This window comes from Sus scrofa, chromosome 4 (genome assembly GCF_054392235.1).
Source record: "Sus scrofa isolate SSC_HxYL_T2T_F1_AM1 chromosome 4, Sscrofa_HxYL_maternal_Yorkshire_Landrace_v2.0, whole genome shotgun sequence".
Classification (NCBI taxonomy): Eukaryota; Metazoa; Chordata; class Mammalia; order Artiodactyla; family Suidae; genus Sus; species Sus scrofa.
Genome location: NC_139386.1, coordinates 12,459,873 through 12,473,768, shown reverse-complemented (window position 1 = coordinate 12,473,768; position 13,896 = coordinate 12,459,873). Strand labels below are relative to the sequence as shown.

The window sequence follows — 13,896 nt, the reverse complement described above, 5'->3', positions numbered from 1 at the left end:
ACCAATATGTGCACATGTGTGAATAAACCTATTCCATCTTTCAGATTTCTGGCAGTAGAATGATGAGGAAGTCAAAGGTTCTAGATGGTTTTCAGGTTCTTTTTTTTTTTTTTGTCTTTTCTAGGGCTGCTCCCTTGGCATATGGAGGTTCCCTGGCTAGGGGTCTAATCGGAGCTGTAGCTGCTGGCCTACGCCACAGCCACAGCCACAGCCACACCAGATCCGAGCCGAGTCTGAGACCTACACCACAGCTCATGGCAACGCCGGATCCTTAACCCACTGAGCAAGGCCAGGGATCGAACCCGCAACCTCATGGTTCCTAGTCGGATTCATTAACCACTGAGCCATGACGGGAACTCCAGTTTTCAGGTTCTTAATGCACATCGTTAGGTCACTTTCCCATTTGGTTTTGCAAAATTCAGCCACAAAATAATGTCAGACATTTCTCCTTTATGGAGTTGCTTTCTTACTGTTTTTTTTTTTTTTTTTTTTTTTTTTTTTTTTTCCTTTTTTAAAATCTATTTTTCTTTTTTCTTTTTTTAAAACTTTTTTTCTTTTCATGGCCACTCCCATGGCATGTGGAAGTTCCCAGGCTAGAGGTCAAATTGGAGCTGTAGCTGCTGGCCTCCACCGCAGTCACAGTAGCGCCAGATCTAAGCCACATCTGCGACCTACACCATGCTTTATTGCTTGGGCCACGGGAGCAGCTTCGTAGGCCTGCAGTGCTGGTTATGTGCTGAGGTTTGCTGTGGCTGAGTGGGAAGAATTCTGCCCTGGGTCTGAGGACCAATCACTGTCCTATCACCTCAGATAACTTGGGAAGGTCACTCGGCTTCCAGGCCTCCATCAACCTTGTTTTGTCATTGGTTAAGGGTGGATTATGACACCTACTTTAGGGCTGCTGGAGGGTGAAACTAGCTAATATAAATCTGACCTCTCAGGAGGGCCCTGCTGTGTTCCGTTGTTACCTGTTTCGGTGGAAATCAAAAGCATGGGTCTTGGGTGCCAAACCAAAGGTTTTAGCTTCAGCCTCTCACCCATTTGCCTGGTTGTGTGTTCCTTGCAGTCGGCCAGCCTTGCTGGGGATGAATACCTGTGTCATATGACCTGCAGCTCTCCTCCTGTTATGTGTGTCCCCCCAAATGCTGAACAGGGGAGAAGTGCATTTGCATCCAAGCTACGTACGGCTTATCAACTTCGTAACCCGGGACAATTTGCTTTGCTTCTTGGACCTTAGGGTTTTTTGTTTTTTGTTTTTCCTACAAAATGGGGATTAAAAAAAAAATCCGTCCTTACCTCCTGAGGTGGTTGTGAAGGTTGGACCAGGTGGTGCCTGTAACTCGCTTGGCCTAGCACCTGTCCCTGGAGAGTGCTCAGTAAAGGTAGGTTGACCAATTACTAGTTAGTTACTGGTGCATTCCCGCAGACCTGAGCATTCTCCGGGTTGAGTCCAACCCGCAGGGTAGCTTCTCAAGCTGGGGGTCCATAGCTCATGGCAGGTGGGTTTGGAGTTTAGGCTCCTCAAAGTCAGGAGAGACTCATCCAGGTTTGCCATTTGATGGGCGACAAAGGCTTCAGATGTTTTGTAGTTCTTTTAGAATTTCCTACGTGTTCCCATTCATGTAAAAGGAAGATCTCTCTTACACACACACACACACACACACACACACACACACACACACACACACCTGTGCGCACATGCGCTCGGACTATATCATGAAGGACGCGCCAAAAAATGATAATAGTGGCTGCTTCTAAAGAGGTTCACTTTTCTTTTTTTTTGGCTTTTTTTTAGGGGCACACCTGCAGCATGTGGAGGTTCTCGGGGTAGGGGTCAAATCAGAGCTACAGCTGCTGGCCTACACCACAGCCAGAGAAACAGCAGATCTGAGCCACGTCTGCAAACTATACACCACAGCTCACGGCAACGCCGGATCCGTAATCCACTGAGCAACGCTAGGGATGCAACCTGCAACCTCATGGTTCCTAGTTAGATTCGTTTCTGCTGCGCCATGAAGGGAGCTCCTAAAGAGGCTCGCTTCTAAGGAGGCTCACTTGCTAAGCAGGAGGGAAGCTTAGCATTGACTCTGTGACTCTTTTCATCTTGCTGGAAGTTTTTAACCTGGAAGTTTTTAACCATGTGCATGTATTAGTTCTTCAGTCACTAAGAAAAAAGTTCTTGGGGGTTCTCTGAACTCCAGGATCCGGCATCGTCACTGCTGTGGTGTGGGTTCAATCCCTGGCCGGGGAACTTCTGCAAGCCGAGGGTGTTGTTAAAAAAACAAAAACAAAAACCAAACCAAACAAATCCTTCAAAGTCCACTGGGTAGTAAAAGATCCTTGAATGCCATCCTGCTTCCTAATGTATTTATAAGACGCCCTAGGAGTTTTCAGAAATCTCTGTTTTATGGCTCTCCATCTGAATCCCAGGCCAGAGGGCTCGCCTCCCCTCACACAGCCCATCTCTCACCTCCTTGCAGGCCTCCTTCCTGCCTTCCAGAATCTTCCAGCCTGAGTCTTGGACACCCCCCCCATGAGGCCCCCAGGCGGCTGGCCACCCCTCTGTTCCTCCCCTGGGGGTGGCCCGTGTGGGGAGCCCTGAGCCTGACTGAGCAGGCCTGAGGCTGGGGGCCTTGGCTGCCTCCTCCTCAGCCTGCCTCCTGGCCCCGGTGCCTCCTGCAGAAGGAAGAGTCTATGCAGGCTGTTCCTATCCTTCTTTGAACCAAGCCCTGTTCCAAGAATTTCAGGGCCGCTCTGCTTGCAGGGTTGAGCTGCTGCTCCCTCAGGCCCCATGCGCGGAGGTGGCAGCTCCTTGGAAAAGTTTCTTTTCCTCTTTCTTTCTGGCACAGAGGGTGGATTCCCTGCCCCGCCCCAGACCATGCGTCTTAGGGGTTATTTGAGGTGAGTCCTAAAGAAGCATCTTGCTCTCTGTGCGTCAGTGGGACAGGAGCAGAATGCTGAAAACCCCATCTTCCTCCCTCCCAGAAGCCTTTGGTGCCCCCAGCCCCTGTGGGAAGCCCCTTGCTTGCTCCCCCAGCTGCGTCATCACAGCCACTGAGCCCGGCTGCTATAGCCTCCTCCTGTCCTCGGAGGCCATCTAGTTCAGAGGTGAGCAATTTTTTTTTTTTTTTTAATCCAACAACCAATTCAGGAAACATGAAAGCATTTATAGGCCCACTTTTTGGTTTTTCCATTGAAATTGAACATAGCCTTGTGAATCTTGGGGGTGGGGCTGGGGGCAGGCATCGGTCTGTCTTCCCAGGGCTTGGATCATCCCCTTCCTAAGAGGGAAGACCCTTATTATTATCATTATTTTTTGCTAGACAATGGAAATATGCGATTTAATAGTTTTCTTTTTTAACATATACATTGATTTTTTAAAATTACTCAGTGAATTTAATTACATTTATAGCTGTACAATGATCATCACAACCCAGTGTTACAGCATTTCCATCCCAAACCCCCAGTGCATCCCCCCACCCCCCAATCTGTCTCCTTTGGAAACCACAAGTTTTTCAAAGTCCGTGAGTCAGTATCTGTTCTGCAAAGAAGTTCATTGTGTCTTTTTTTTAGATTCCTTATGTCAGTGAAAGCTTTTGATGTTGGCGTCTCATTGACTGACTGACTTCACTTAGCATGTTAATTTCTAGGTCCATCCCTGTTGCCGCAAATGCCGTTGTTTCTTTCCTTTAATGGCTGAGTAATATTCCATTGTGTATATGTACCACATCTTTGTTATCCACTCCTCTGTTGATGGTCATTTAGGTTGTTTCCATGTCTTGGCTATTGCAGATAGTGCTGCAGTGAACCTTGGAGTACATGTGTCTTTTCGAGTCATAGTTTTCTCTGGATAGACGCCCAGGAGTGGGATTGCCGGACCAAATGGTAATTGTATTTTTAGTTTTCTGTGGACTCTCCATACTGTTTTCTGCAGTGGTTGCACCAATTTACATTCCCACCAGCAGTGTGGGATTCCCTTTTCCTCACACCTTCTCCAGCATTTATTGTTTGTAGACTTTTTGATGATGGCCCTTCTGACCAGAAGACCCTTATTGAGAAGGGCCAGGAGTTCCCGCTGTGACTCAGCAGTAACAAACCCTGCCAGGATTCATGAGGACGCAGGTTCAATCCCTGGCCTCGCTCTGTGGGTTAAGGCTCTGTTGTTGCCATAAGCCGTGGGTAGGTCACAGTTGAAACTCGGACCTGGTATTGCTGTGGCTGTGGGTAGGCCAGCGGCTACAGCTCTGATTGGACCCCTAGCCTGGGAGCTTCCATATGCTGCAGGTGTGGCCCTGAAGAGAAAAAAAAAAAAAAAAAAAAAGGCAGACATGCCAGTGCTCTGGGGCTGTTCACACCTGGGCACATTGCAGCAGAGCAGAGCCAGCCTTTCCCTCGTCTCCTTCCCAAAGTAGACCTCAGGCCAAGGGCTGCTTTGCTGTTTGTTGGTCTAGCTCCTCGTTACCAATGAGGGCGGGTGAAGCCAGCGGGGCTGTGACACGCCGACGGGAGAGACTGTTTTAAGATTCTGAGTAAGTAAGACTTACTGATAACAGCAACAATAATAATAACAACGAGAGGCAGTAGCCTCCACGGAGCGTGAGGGCTTTTCTTTTTCAGCTGGACGGTGAAGCCTTCTGGCTTCTCCTCCTGCGTCGCAGCACCAGCCTCGTGGTGTTTGTATTTCTCTTTGGCCAGGCATGTATTTTGCAATTTAAAATGATAAAGCAAACAGGCCCAGTTTTCATAGAAACTTGCGTGAAAGTTTGGGTGGCCCACGGTGGTTTGGGGAGCCCAGATAGGCCAAGTTTCCCTTGAAACGTGGGGCGAGAGGGACCTTAAGGACAGGCCATCCGGAGAGCATGAATGAGCGCATTCATCCCGACGGGGCTCCGTGAATTGACTCGAAGACATGCATGTCCCACGAAACCCACCCTTTCATGGATGTGCTTGTGGCCAGTTTGTCTCAGCTTGAAATGGAAGGCTGACAAGATGGGGGCTCTTTTTTCCTCTTAGCAATAATTACATGCCAGATGCCGTTCCAAGTTCTGCACCCCGACCAGTTAAAGATTTTTGGACCTTTTGCCCAGAACGCCTGTTTAGAAGGTAAGCTTGTTAGCGTCTAAGCCAAGTATAATAATAATGAGTCAGGTCAGGGACTACAAGGGACTCTGTGATGAGCAAAAAAATAATAATAGTAATGACTGCATATGGCATATCATGCAACCTTTTACATGTGTATGTATGTGCATATAAATAGGAGGTGGGATTGGCCCAGTGACCAAAAAAAAAAAAAATTATGTTACAACTTCAGAATTAGGCCTCCTTTGTTTGTTCTTAGAAGCAGTCAGTAGCCAGTTCTTCTCTCCCTGGTACCCAGAGCTTCCCAGAAACCCTTTCTGACAGAAGAGCTGCCAGAGGCCTTAAGGAAGCGAGGCATTCATTCGGTGTTGCTTGTCAGGCCTCCTTTTTTTGCATCTGTCTATAAGAAGAGGGTGACTGCTCAGACTGGTGTCGAGAACCCGTTTTCCGCGGTCGGACTTGGGTTGGATCCCAGCTCTGTCCCTTTCTGGCTGTGTGAACCTGAGCAGGGCTCACTCGATTTCCATCTGGGCAGCGAGAGTGGGAATTCTCCCTCTGCAGGGTTGGGGCAGGGGCTGGAGAGATGCCACGTTGGTTTGCTAGGGCTGCCTTAACGCCCTACCACCAACTGGGGGGCTTACAGCAACAGGTGTTTATTCTCTCACGGTTCTGGATGCCCGCAGCCCCAAATCAGGGGATCAGCAGGGCCAGGCACTCTCTGCAGCCTCTAGGGAAGCATCTTCCCTGTCTCTTATGGCTTCTGGTGGTTGCTGGAAATTCTTGGAGTTCCTTGGCTTGCAGTCGCATCACTCCAGTTTCTGCCTCCATCTTCACATGGCTTTCTCCTGTGTGTCCCTGTGTTCTTCCCTCTTCCTGAAAGGACGTCACCCTCATCCAGTATGACCTCACCTTACCCAGTTTCTTTGCAAAGACTCTTTCCAAATAAGGTCACATTCTGAAGTTCTGGGGACACATGAATTTGGGGGGAATGCTACTCCACCATCTAGAAGAGATGCCTTGCCTATTATGGCAGATGACATTCTAGCAGATGACAGCATTTGGTATTTTTAGGATTGTCACTTATCAGAGGTCTGGATAGATATTTCTCAAGGAAGATGGGAGCAAGCCCGGCTATTTGGGGAACAGAAGGCTGGCAGGACTGCAGAAGCTGAAGAAGGGGGGTGGTTGGATTGGGGGTAGGAGAGAAGGCAGGATGGGATGAAGCAGCTGGCGACGTGGACAGAGTGGCCCCGGAGCTGGAGAGACCATGTTGCTTTATTCCAGGTGAAAGTGATGGTGGCCAGACGTGTGGAGAGACGAGGGTGTATCCGTGAGTCCCTGTTTGTTCTCCCGGCCACTCTGGGCCCCGGTCCCTGCCTTGCTGTATCATCTTGCATGATGAGCGTCCCTGAGGTTGGGAGGAATGAGGAGAGAAATGGAATGCTTTATTTTTTTTATTTCTATTTTTGCTTTTTAGGGCCGCACCCGCAGCATCTGGAAGTTCCTAGGTTAGGGGTTGAACTGGAGCTGCAGCTGCCAGCCTACACCACAGCCACAGCTACACCAGCTCCGAGCCGCATCTGTGACCTACACCACAGCACACGGCAACGCCGGATCCTTAACCCACTGAGTGAGGCCAGGGATCAAACCTGCATCCTGATGGATGCTAGTCAGGTTCATTACCGCTGAGCCACAAGGGGAACTCCCACATGGAATGCTGTGACGTCTGTGAGAGCAGGTCTGCCCCCCCAGGCCTGTGGAGGGAATGGCTTTTTATGGCCTCTGTGCAGGAGTCCTGGATCTGTGACCCGCTCCTTTCTCCTAGTCCCCTGGGCCCTACAGAGCCCCAGGGAATAAATGGGCTAGGACGACAAAGGTGGCTGAGGGATCCAGTGAGATCCCACGGGCCACTTCACGCATTCTCTCATCCCTTGGACCTCAAGACGGTGCTGCCCCAGGACTCTGAGCCACTGCCCTCCTTTTTCTCCTGGATCTGGAATGCAGCCTCTCCTAGCCCTCCTGCCCTCTGCTCCAGCCCTGCCGGCCAGCTCCTGCCAGCTCCCCTCCCTCCTCCTGCAGCCTGGCCAGGGCTGGCCCCAGCGGGTAGGCAGGCATCGCCCCCTTGGACTTAGTATTTTCTAGAAACCACCTTGAGGATCTCAGTTTGTTGGCTACAGGGGTTGGGGTTTGCCCGGCCCCAGAGGGAAAGGGAAGCTTTCCCCGGGGCACAGACCTGCATGTGTTCTCTGTCAGTCTTTGCATCCAGTGTTTCTCAGACTTGAGCGGACCTCAGAACCATCCAGAGGGCTTGTTACAACCCAGGCTCCTGGGCCCCCCCTCCAGGTCTCTAGGGTGCAGCCTGAGCATCAGCTCTCTGACAAGCTCACAGGTAACACCAGTGTTTAGGATCCTGCATCTCGTTTTGAGTTGCGTAGACTCTAGTTCATTCTCCCTCCAAAGTCCTCCCCTCTCGGACTCCAGTGTAGCCACCCCAGTCCGGCCACCGTCATCTTCTGTGGCCTGTATATCGTTTCTTTCCTGACTGTCCCTCTGCTTCTTTTTTTTTCTTTTTCTGTCTTTTTTCCATAAGTGCCCGTGGCATATGAAAGTTCCCAGGCTTAGGGGTTGGATCAGAGCTGTAGCTGCCAGCTTACCCCACAGTCACAGCAACGCTGGATGCGTGCTGCATCTGCGAACTACACGGAAGCTCATGGCAACACCTGATCCTTAACCCTCTGAGCAAGGCCAGGGGTCGAACCTGTGTCCTCATGAATACTAGTCGGGATGGTTACTGCTGAGCCACGACAGGAGCTCCTGTCCCTCTGTTTCTACTGTGGTCCTCTTATAGACCGATCTGCTCAGGGCAGGCAGAGCCACACTGCAGCTTAACCCACACCCCCCTCCTTGCCCCCGGCAGCCTCTTACTCTGAGGAAACCCTGAGTGGCCCAGCCCTGCCATCACCCAATCTCATCTGGTTGCTCTCTGGCCCAGCACCCCAGTTCCCTAACTCTTGATGCTATGGTTCTTCCTCCTGGAACACTCTTCCTCCAGCTCTTTGAAAGGCTGCTTCCTGTCATCCCACCTTTAGTCACCTGCTCAGCCCACTGTGTCCCCTAGGCCCCTTCCCTGGCCTCTGGGATTCTGAGTCACTGACGCCATTGATGTCCACTGTGGTACCAACCACAGTCTTTAAACAGTTTTTGTTGATTCCTCTTGCTTCTTGTTTTGGGTATGTCTCCTCCACTAGACGGTAGAAGCTGTGACTTTGTCCTTCTTGTTCTCTGTGTGGTTCGATGCTTAGTGGGTGGTTTGTAAGTATTCTTGAATGAATGGAAATTGAATGAATGCCTGATGCAGACTGTAGATGGTCAGGTCAAGGCTGAGCCTCATGGTCTGAACTTGCCAGGGACTGCAAGTTTGAACCCTTTGTTGTGGAAGATAGTGTCCCTGTCAGTATTGACCAGAACCGGGCAGTTCCAGAAGCTGGATATGATAGGAAAAATGCTAATTGCTAATCATAAAATAATCCGAGCTTTCTGTATGCTTGCAGGGTGTCAGGCACTACTTTGTGTACTTTGTCTTCATTTTACAGAAGAGAAGACTTCTTAGCATGGAGACGCTAAGAAACTTGTTTCCCAGGCAGTAGGTAGGGGATCCTGGATTCAAATCCAGATGCCACAACTTCAGAGTCTACACAGTTAACTCCTGTGTCATTCTGGGGGAGGCCGTGATGGAGAAGGGAGAGAAGAGATGGTCTTTGTACTTGCCCCCTTTGTATAAAGCTTCTGTGCCAAGTGATGCAGTGAAATTCTCTGGGTGAATGGGTAGGTGGACGTAACTGGTTCTGGTCACAGTTAACCTTCACTAGCCTGTCCCACATCAGAGAATATGAACTCAAGTTCATGGGCCCAGAGGTCAGGGCTCCTGAGGCTGAGTTACTGTTTGCCTGGCAATGCCAGAGCTATTTGGAATCTTGTTCCATTTGGTGGCTGACACCTGCCCCCTCCCCAGGACAGCTGTAATCCCCAACTGGTGGTGTGCCTGTAGGCGAGCCGTGGACCGAGGAGCTGGTGGCTGGCTGGGGACCACCGGATGGGAGAGAAGAGGCTGTGCGCTCCCCTTCTGTCTGGCCCAGGCCTTGCTGGCAAAGGACTGGGGGCTTCAAGCAGCACCTTTCATCTGGAAAGAATTAAAAAAAAAAAAAATGGTCGTGGCCAGACCTCAGCTGCTGCCACTGACATCTTATCATTTAAGCACATAGTTTTTTGATTACCAGAAATTCAGGGGAAGTTTAGAAACTTCCTAATGGCTTCATGAACCAGTGCTCTTGGAAGATGGACTTTTGAAAAATTCCCTTGATTTACTGTTTTTAGGAGGCTATGGATAACTTTATATTATTCCTGTAAAATTTCCTGGGTTTTCCATGTCAAATATTTCGCTTTCTTAAAGGGGAAAAGAGAACTAATATTGATGGAGTCCCCTCTGGTGTGCTGGGCGAAACGGTCCTAACTTTCACTTTTGTTTTGTCACTTACGTAGACGTCCTGGGAGGCAGAGGGGCTGAGGATCCCTGCTTTACAGATGAGGGTGGCCCGGGCGAGGGGCTGGCTCGGGGCCAGGGCTCCTACAGTCTCATTCATCAGCATGGGGCTCTGACATGGGACAGATCCATGTATTGCTTCCTTGGCTTTGTTTTGGATGGGGTTGTGGATAGCAGATACGATACTATATGTACATTGTATTTTATAGCTCTGCAATGTAGATCAATGACAGGCATGTGCATAGAGTGTGTATATAATTATATATTACATCACAGTTTGCATGAAGACTGACGGTTGTCCTTTCCAAAGCAGCTGTCTTGGGAGGAGGTAGACAGAGGTCAGTCGTGGGCCTGTACTCAGGAAGTGTTGGGGACCTGCAGCTTGAAGGTTTGTCCTTTGGAGGACGGTTACAGATTTAAAGCAAGTGACTCAGCTCACACATATGGGACCCAAACCAAGATCTGTCTCCAATGATAGCAGTAATAAGCGCTTTCATTTATGGAGTGTTTCCCACGTGCCAGGCACAATTCTGAGTGCTTTCTGTTCACTGACTCATTTCATCTCTGAGTACTGGTGTCACCATCCCCATTTGACAGTTGGAAACGCTAAGGCACAGAGAGGTTGCCTAACGTGGCCCGAGGACGTCCAGGTAATAAAAGGTGGAGCTGGGATTTGAACCCAGGCAATGAGGCTCCATGGGCCCAGAGCTTAACTTCTGGGTTAAATATACCAGCAATGGATTTGCCTTTCTTGTGTGGCTCCTAAACAGGCTCTGAAGGTCAAGCACAAAGAAGCATCTGTGCATTTATTTAAAGGACATTCCTGAGTGTCTTAAAAGTTTGTCAGACACTATGCTAGATGAGCCAGGTTAGAAAGAGAAATTAAAAAAAAAAAAAAATCCCTGTCTCAGGTGGCATCACTGTTCAATAGCTGCTCCCCTTTCTGTGGGTGAAGATGCTTCCGTCCTCCTTGAGGTGAGGCTGGGTCATGTGACGTGCTCTGGCCAATCAGACGTGAGCAGAAAGGTGTAACTTCCTTATGGACGCATTAAGAGTCCCATTGCTTTTCCTCAGTTATGGTGGTGGGAGGGCTCCAGATGGTGGCTGCTCCTGCATCCTGGCTCCCAGGATGAGGAGGACAGGGCAGAGCAGAGCCCCCAGTGCAGTGGACCCACAATGGATGGACCTGTAGTGAGAATTAAATCCGGAGCAAGGTGTTCCATGAATGATTTTTAGTGGGACCATAATTGGGACAAATAATGAACTTCCTGAAGTGGTGGCATTTATTGAAAATCGCACACGAATGTCCACACACTGCTGTCACCTTTGTGTAATTCCAGAATGCTTCTGATGGTAATACTGTCTCTGTACACGGTTGGGTAATATCTTCATGTAGGGAAAAGCTATCTTTTCCTTAAGAGGCAAGTTTCTCAAACTCATGAAGTCTATCTCCAAACTTTGTAGAAACAGATCCTTGAGAATGCCCAAATGTATTTAATGTTTCTCTAGCTTGGAACTTCCTGTCCCGCTCCGCATATGCATGCTATTACACATAATGTATCGGCAGATTATCCCAGAATTTATGCTTCAGAGACATCCTAGTACCTTACTTTTAATTTTTTGGGTAAGGTTTTGCTTTATTCCAGACCTTTCACAGTCCAAGTATAGAATTTTCATGATTGTTCTAGGAAAGCTAAAGAAGATTCTGCCCATTTTACAGATGGGGAAACTGAAGTCTTAGAGATATAAACTATTTTGCCCCAGGTCATGCAACTAGTGAGCAGAACCCCTTATCCTACCTGATTTAAACCTATCCTACCTGATTTCTGCAATCCTGTTGCCTTTGGTTGTCATTAGAAGCCAGTAACAAAGTAACCTAAGCTCCCACTTCACATCAGATGGGTTCACCAGCCAGGCTTGTTTGCAAACATCTGAAGTCGGCTGGCTAGTGGAGGACCCTGATGGCCTGGGAGAGTCGTTTTGCGCCTTTACAATCAGGCAGGCTGAGAGTTTGCAGACAAGCTAACCTATAAGGGCATTCAGGCTCCAGGTCTGGACACAGACCCTCAGAGGCAAGGTCAGACCAAACAGGCTGCAGTTGGAAGATGCTCTCATGAAGGGGCAGGTGTGTTATCATGTTGCCACCATGTATCGGCAACACCTGGAACAGACCCTGGCACACAGCTGGCACTGAGTAAATACGTGTCCATCCTGTGACAGCCATAGCTAGTGGGCAGATTCAGTCAACACTCATGTGGCCCTCCCCTAGGCATTGGGAACTAAGTGTGTGCTCTGATGGCATTTAGCTCTAGAAGGGGTAGGGTTTAGAGTATGCTAGGAAGTAATTTGTCCCACGGAGAAAAATAAAGCAGAGAGAGCTGGCAGAGGGCAGGTGTTCGGGAGCTGAATAAAGTTGGGGAGCGAATCAGGCAGCGGCTGGGGGAAGACTGCAGGCAGAGAGCACAGGAGACACCAGGCCCATGAGGAGGTTGGAAGAGTCAAGGTCCCTGTGACTCAGCTGAGGTTTAGTGCAGGGGCCGTGGACGGAAGTGGGAGGGTTAAGAATCAACATGGAGCATCACCCAGAACAAGTCCTGGCAAGGAGGGCGGAGGAGAGGCCGCCTGGCAGGGTCTAGTGTGGTGGGACCCAGGCTCTGCTACATGGAGGGCGTCCCGGAATTTCACCTCACCTCCTGCTGGTGCCTCCGACTGGCTGAACTCAGTTGATAGCTGGTGCATCAGTGGTGGTGGATGGAGCAGGGTGGAGAAGGGTACCCCTGGATTGAGCTTGGGGTGGTAGATGGAGCGGGGTGGAGAAGGGTACCCCTGGATTGAGCTTGGGGTGGTGGATGGAGCGGGGTGGAGAAGAGTACCCCTGGATTGAGCTTGGGGACAGAGGGCAATGGCAGAGAATAACCTGGAGAGTAAGGAGGTGCCTGTGGCTGGAGAGGAGTGAGCAGAGAAGGTGGAGAGGAGATGAGGTCAGGAAGGTGGCAGGCTTGATTTGGAGAGAAGCGGGTAGCCGGTGGAGCGTGGGAGGGGTCGTGCTAAAATATCATCAACCATCAGGATAACGTCTCTGTGGTGCGTGTGGGCCGAGGCCCCTTAGGGTGAGCGCTGACCCCGGGAGGAGTAGGTCCTTCCCCAAACCCCTGGGGGAGGCATTCGCCCGGTCTACGTGCCGCCAGCCTGCCCGCCCGTAAACCACAGGAAAGAGAAAGGAGCAGTGCTTCTCGAAAGAGGATATTCTGGAACTCTTGATAATCAGATCCCATTGTAAAGTCACGCTTTGAGTTACAGCACTGAAATCTTTGTTCCAGTGGAAAACTTTTACAGACTGTCCCCGGCGAGCCCGGAATCCTGTTTGGATCTCAGAAGGCCTTAAAATAGTGCGGGTGCTGGGAGACAGACGCTGAAAGGGCAAAGGTCGAGCGCTCACTGGGCGGGCCACACCTCAGAGGGGACAGTCCTGGCCACGGGAACTCCTGCCCCTTTCGGAGCTGGGAGCACAGAGGCTTTTCTCTCTGGTGGAGTGGCCTTGGCCACGTGGGAGGCTGATCCAGCCCAGCCAGGCGGAGGCGTTGCCTGGCATCTTCTCAGGCCAGACTGCAGCCGAGTCCCTCTTGGTCAGCTGGTTCTCACAGGATGCCCGGGGGTGGAGGGCACACTCATGAGTCTCGAGTCCCTCTCAAGTGGGTTTGGTGAGTGAGGAGGGAAATCTGGGGGCTCAGAAGAACTTCTGGTTCTGGTTGATGCTGCTACTGTGGCCAAGCAGACTGGAAACCCTTTGCTGGCAGGAATCCTCTTTCTCATCTTCTTTATCCCCCGAAGCTTGCCCTGGGAATGGATGGTTTGGGGCCACGTACGGAATATCCTTGAGTCTCAGTCTCCACCCCTGTGAAGTGGAGACGATGTACGTCAAGGGCTGTTGGGAGGGAGGCGAGGTGCCAGGCACATGGTCTTCAGGGAAATTAAGTCTTTATTCCTCTCTCCGCGGCCGGGAAGATGCCACTGGCCCCATTGGATGCGAGGTCAGATGAGAAGGCGAGGGGCTGGGTGCCATCCTGGAAGTGCGACCCGGGTAGAATTCAGGTCCTGCCCACAGATTCTGTGTGCTCCTTTCCACGCAACATTTTTATGCCCCATCGTCTGACTGAGGGGATGTAATCCTGCATTATTTGCAAAGGCATTTTCATGCATTCTTACATTATTAAAAAAAAAGTTTCTGTTATCTATTATTATTTAGTTTTTTTTTTCTTTAATGGCCGCATCTGCAG

At 50.2% G+C, this 13,896-nt stretch overlaps 1 long non-coding RNA gene across 1 annotated transcript; it reads right to left on the bottom strand.

Annotated features, from left to right (window-relative positions):
* Positions 1 to 1,859: 1,859 nt before the first annotated feature.
* LOC146403671 (uncharacterized) lies at positions 1,860 to 10,518 on the bottom strand. Its single transcript, XR_014842974.1, has 2 exons — positions 7,838 to 10,518; positions 1,860 to 4,075 (listed from the first exon to the last, which is right to left on the bottom strand). It is a non-coding gene; the product is annotated as an uncharacterized LOC146403671 (long non-coding RNA).
* Positions 10,519 to 13,896: the final 3,378 nt, after the last annotated feature.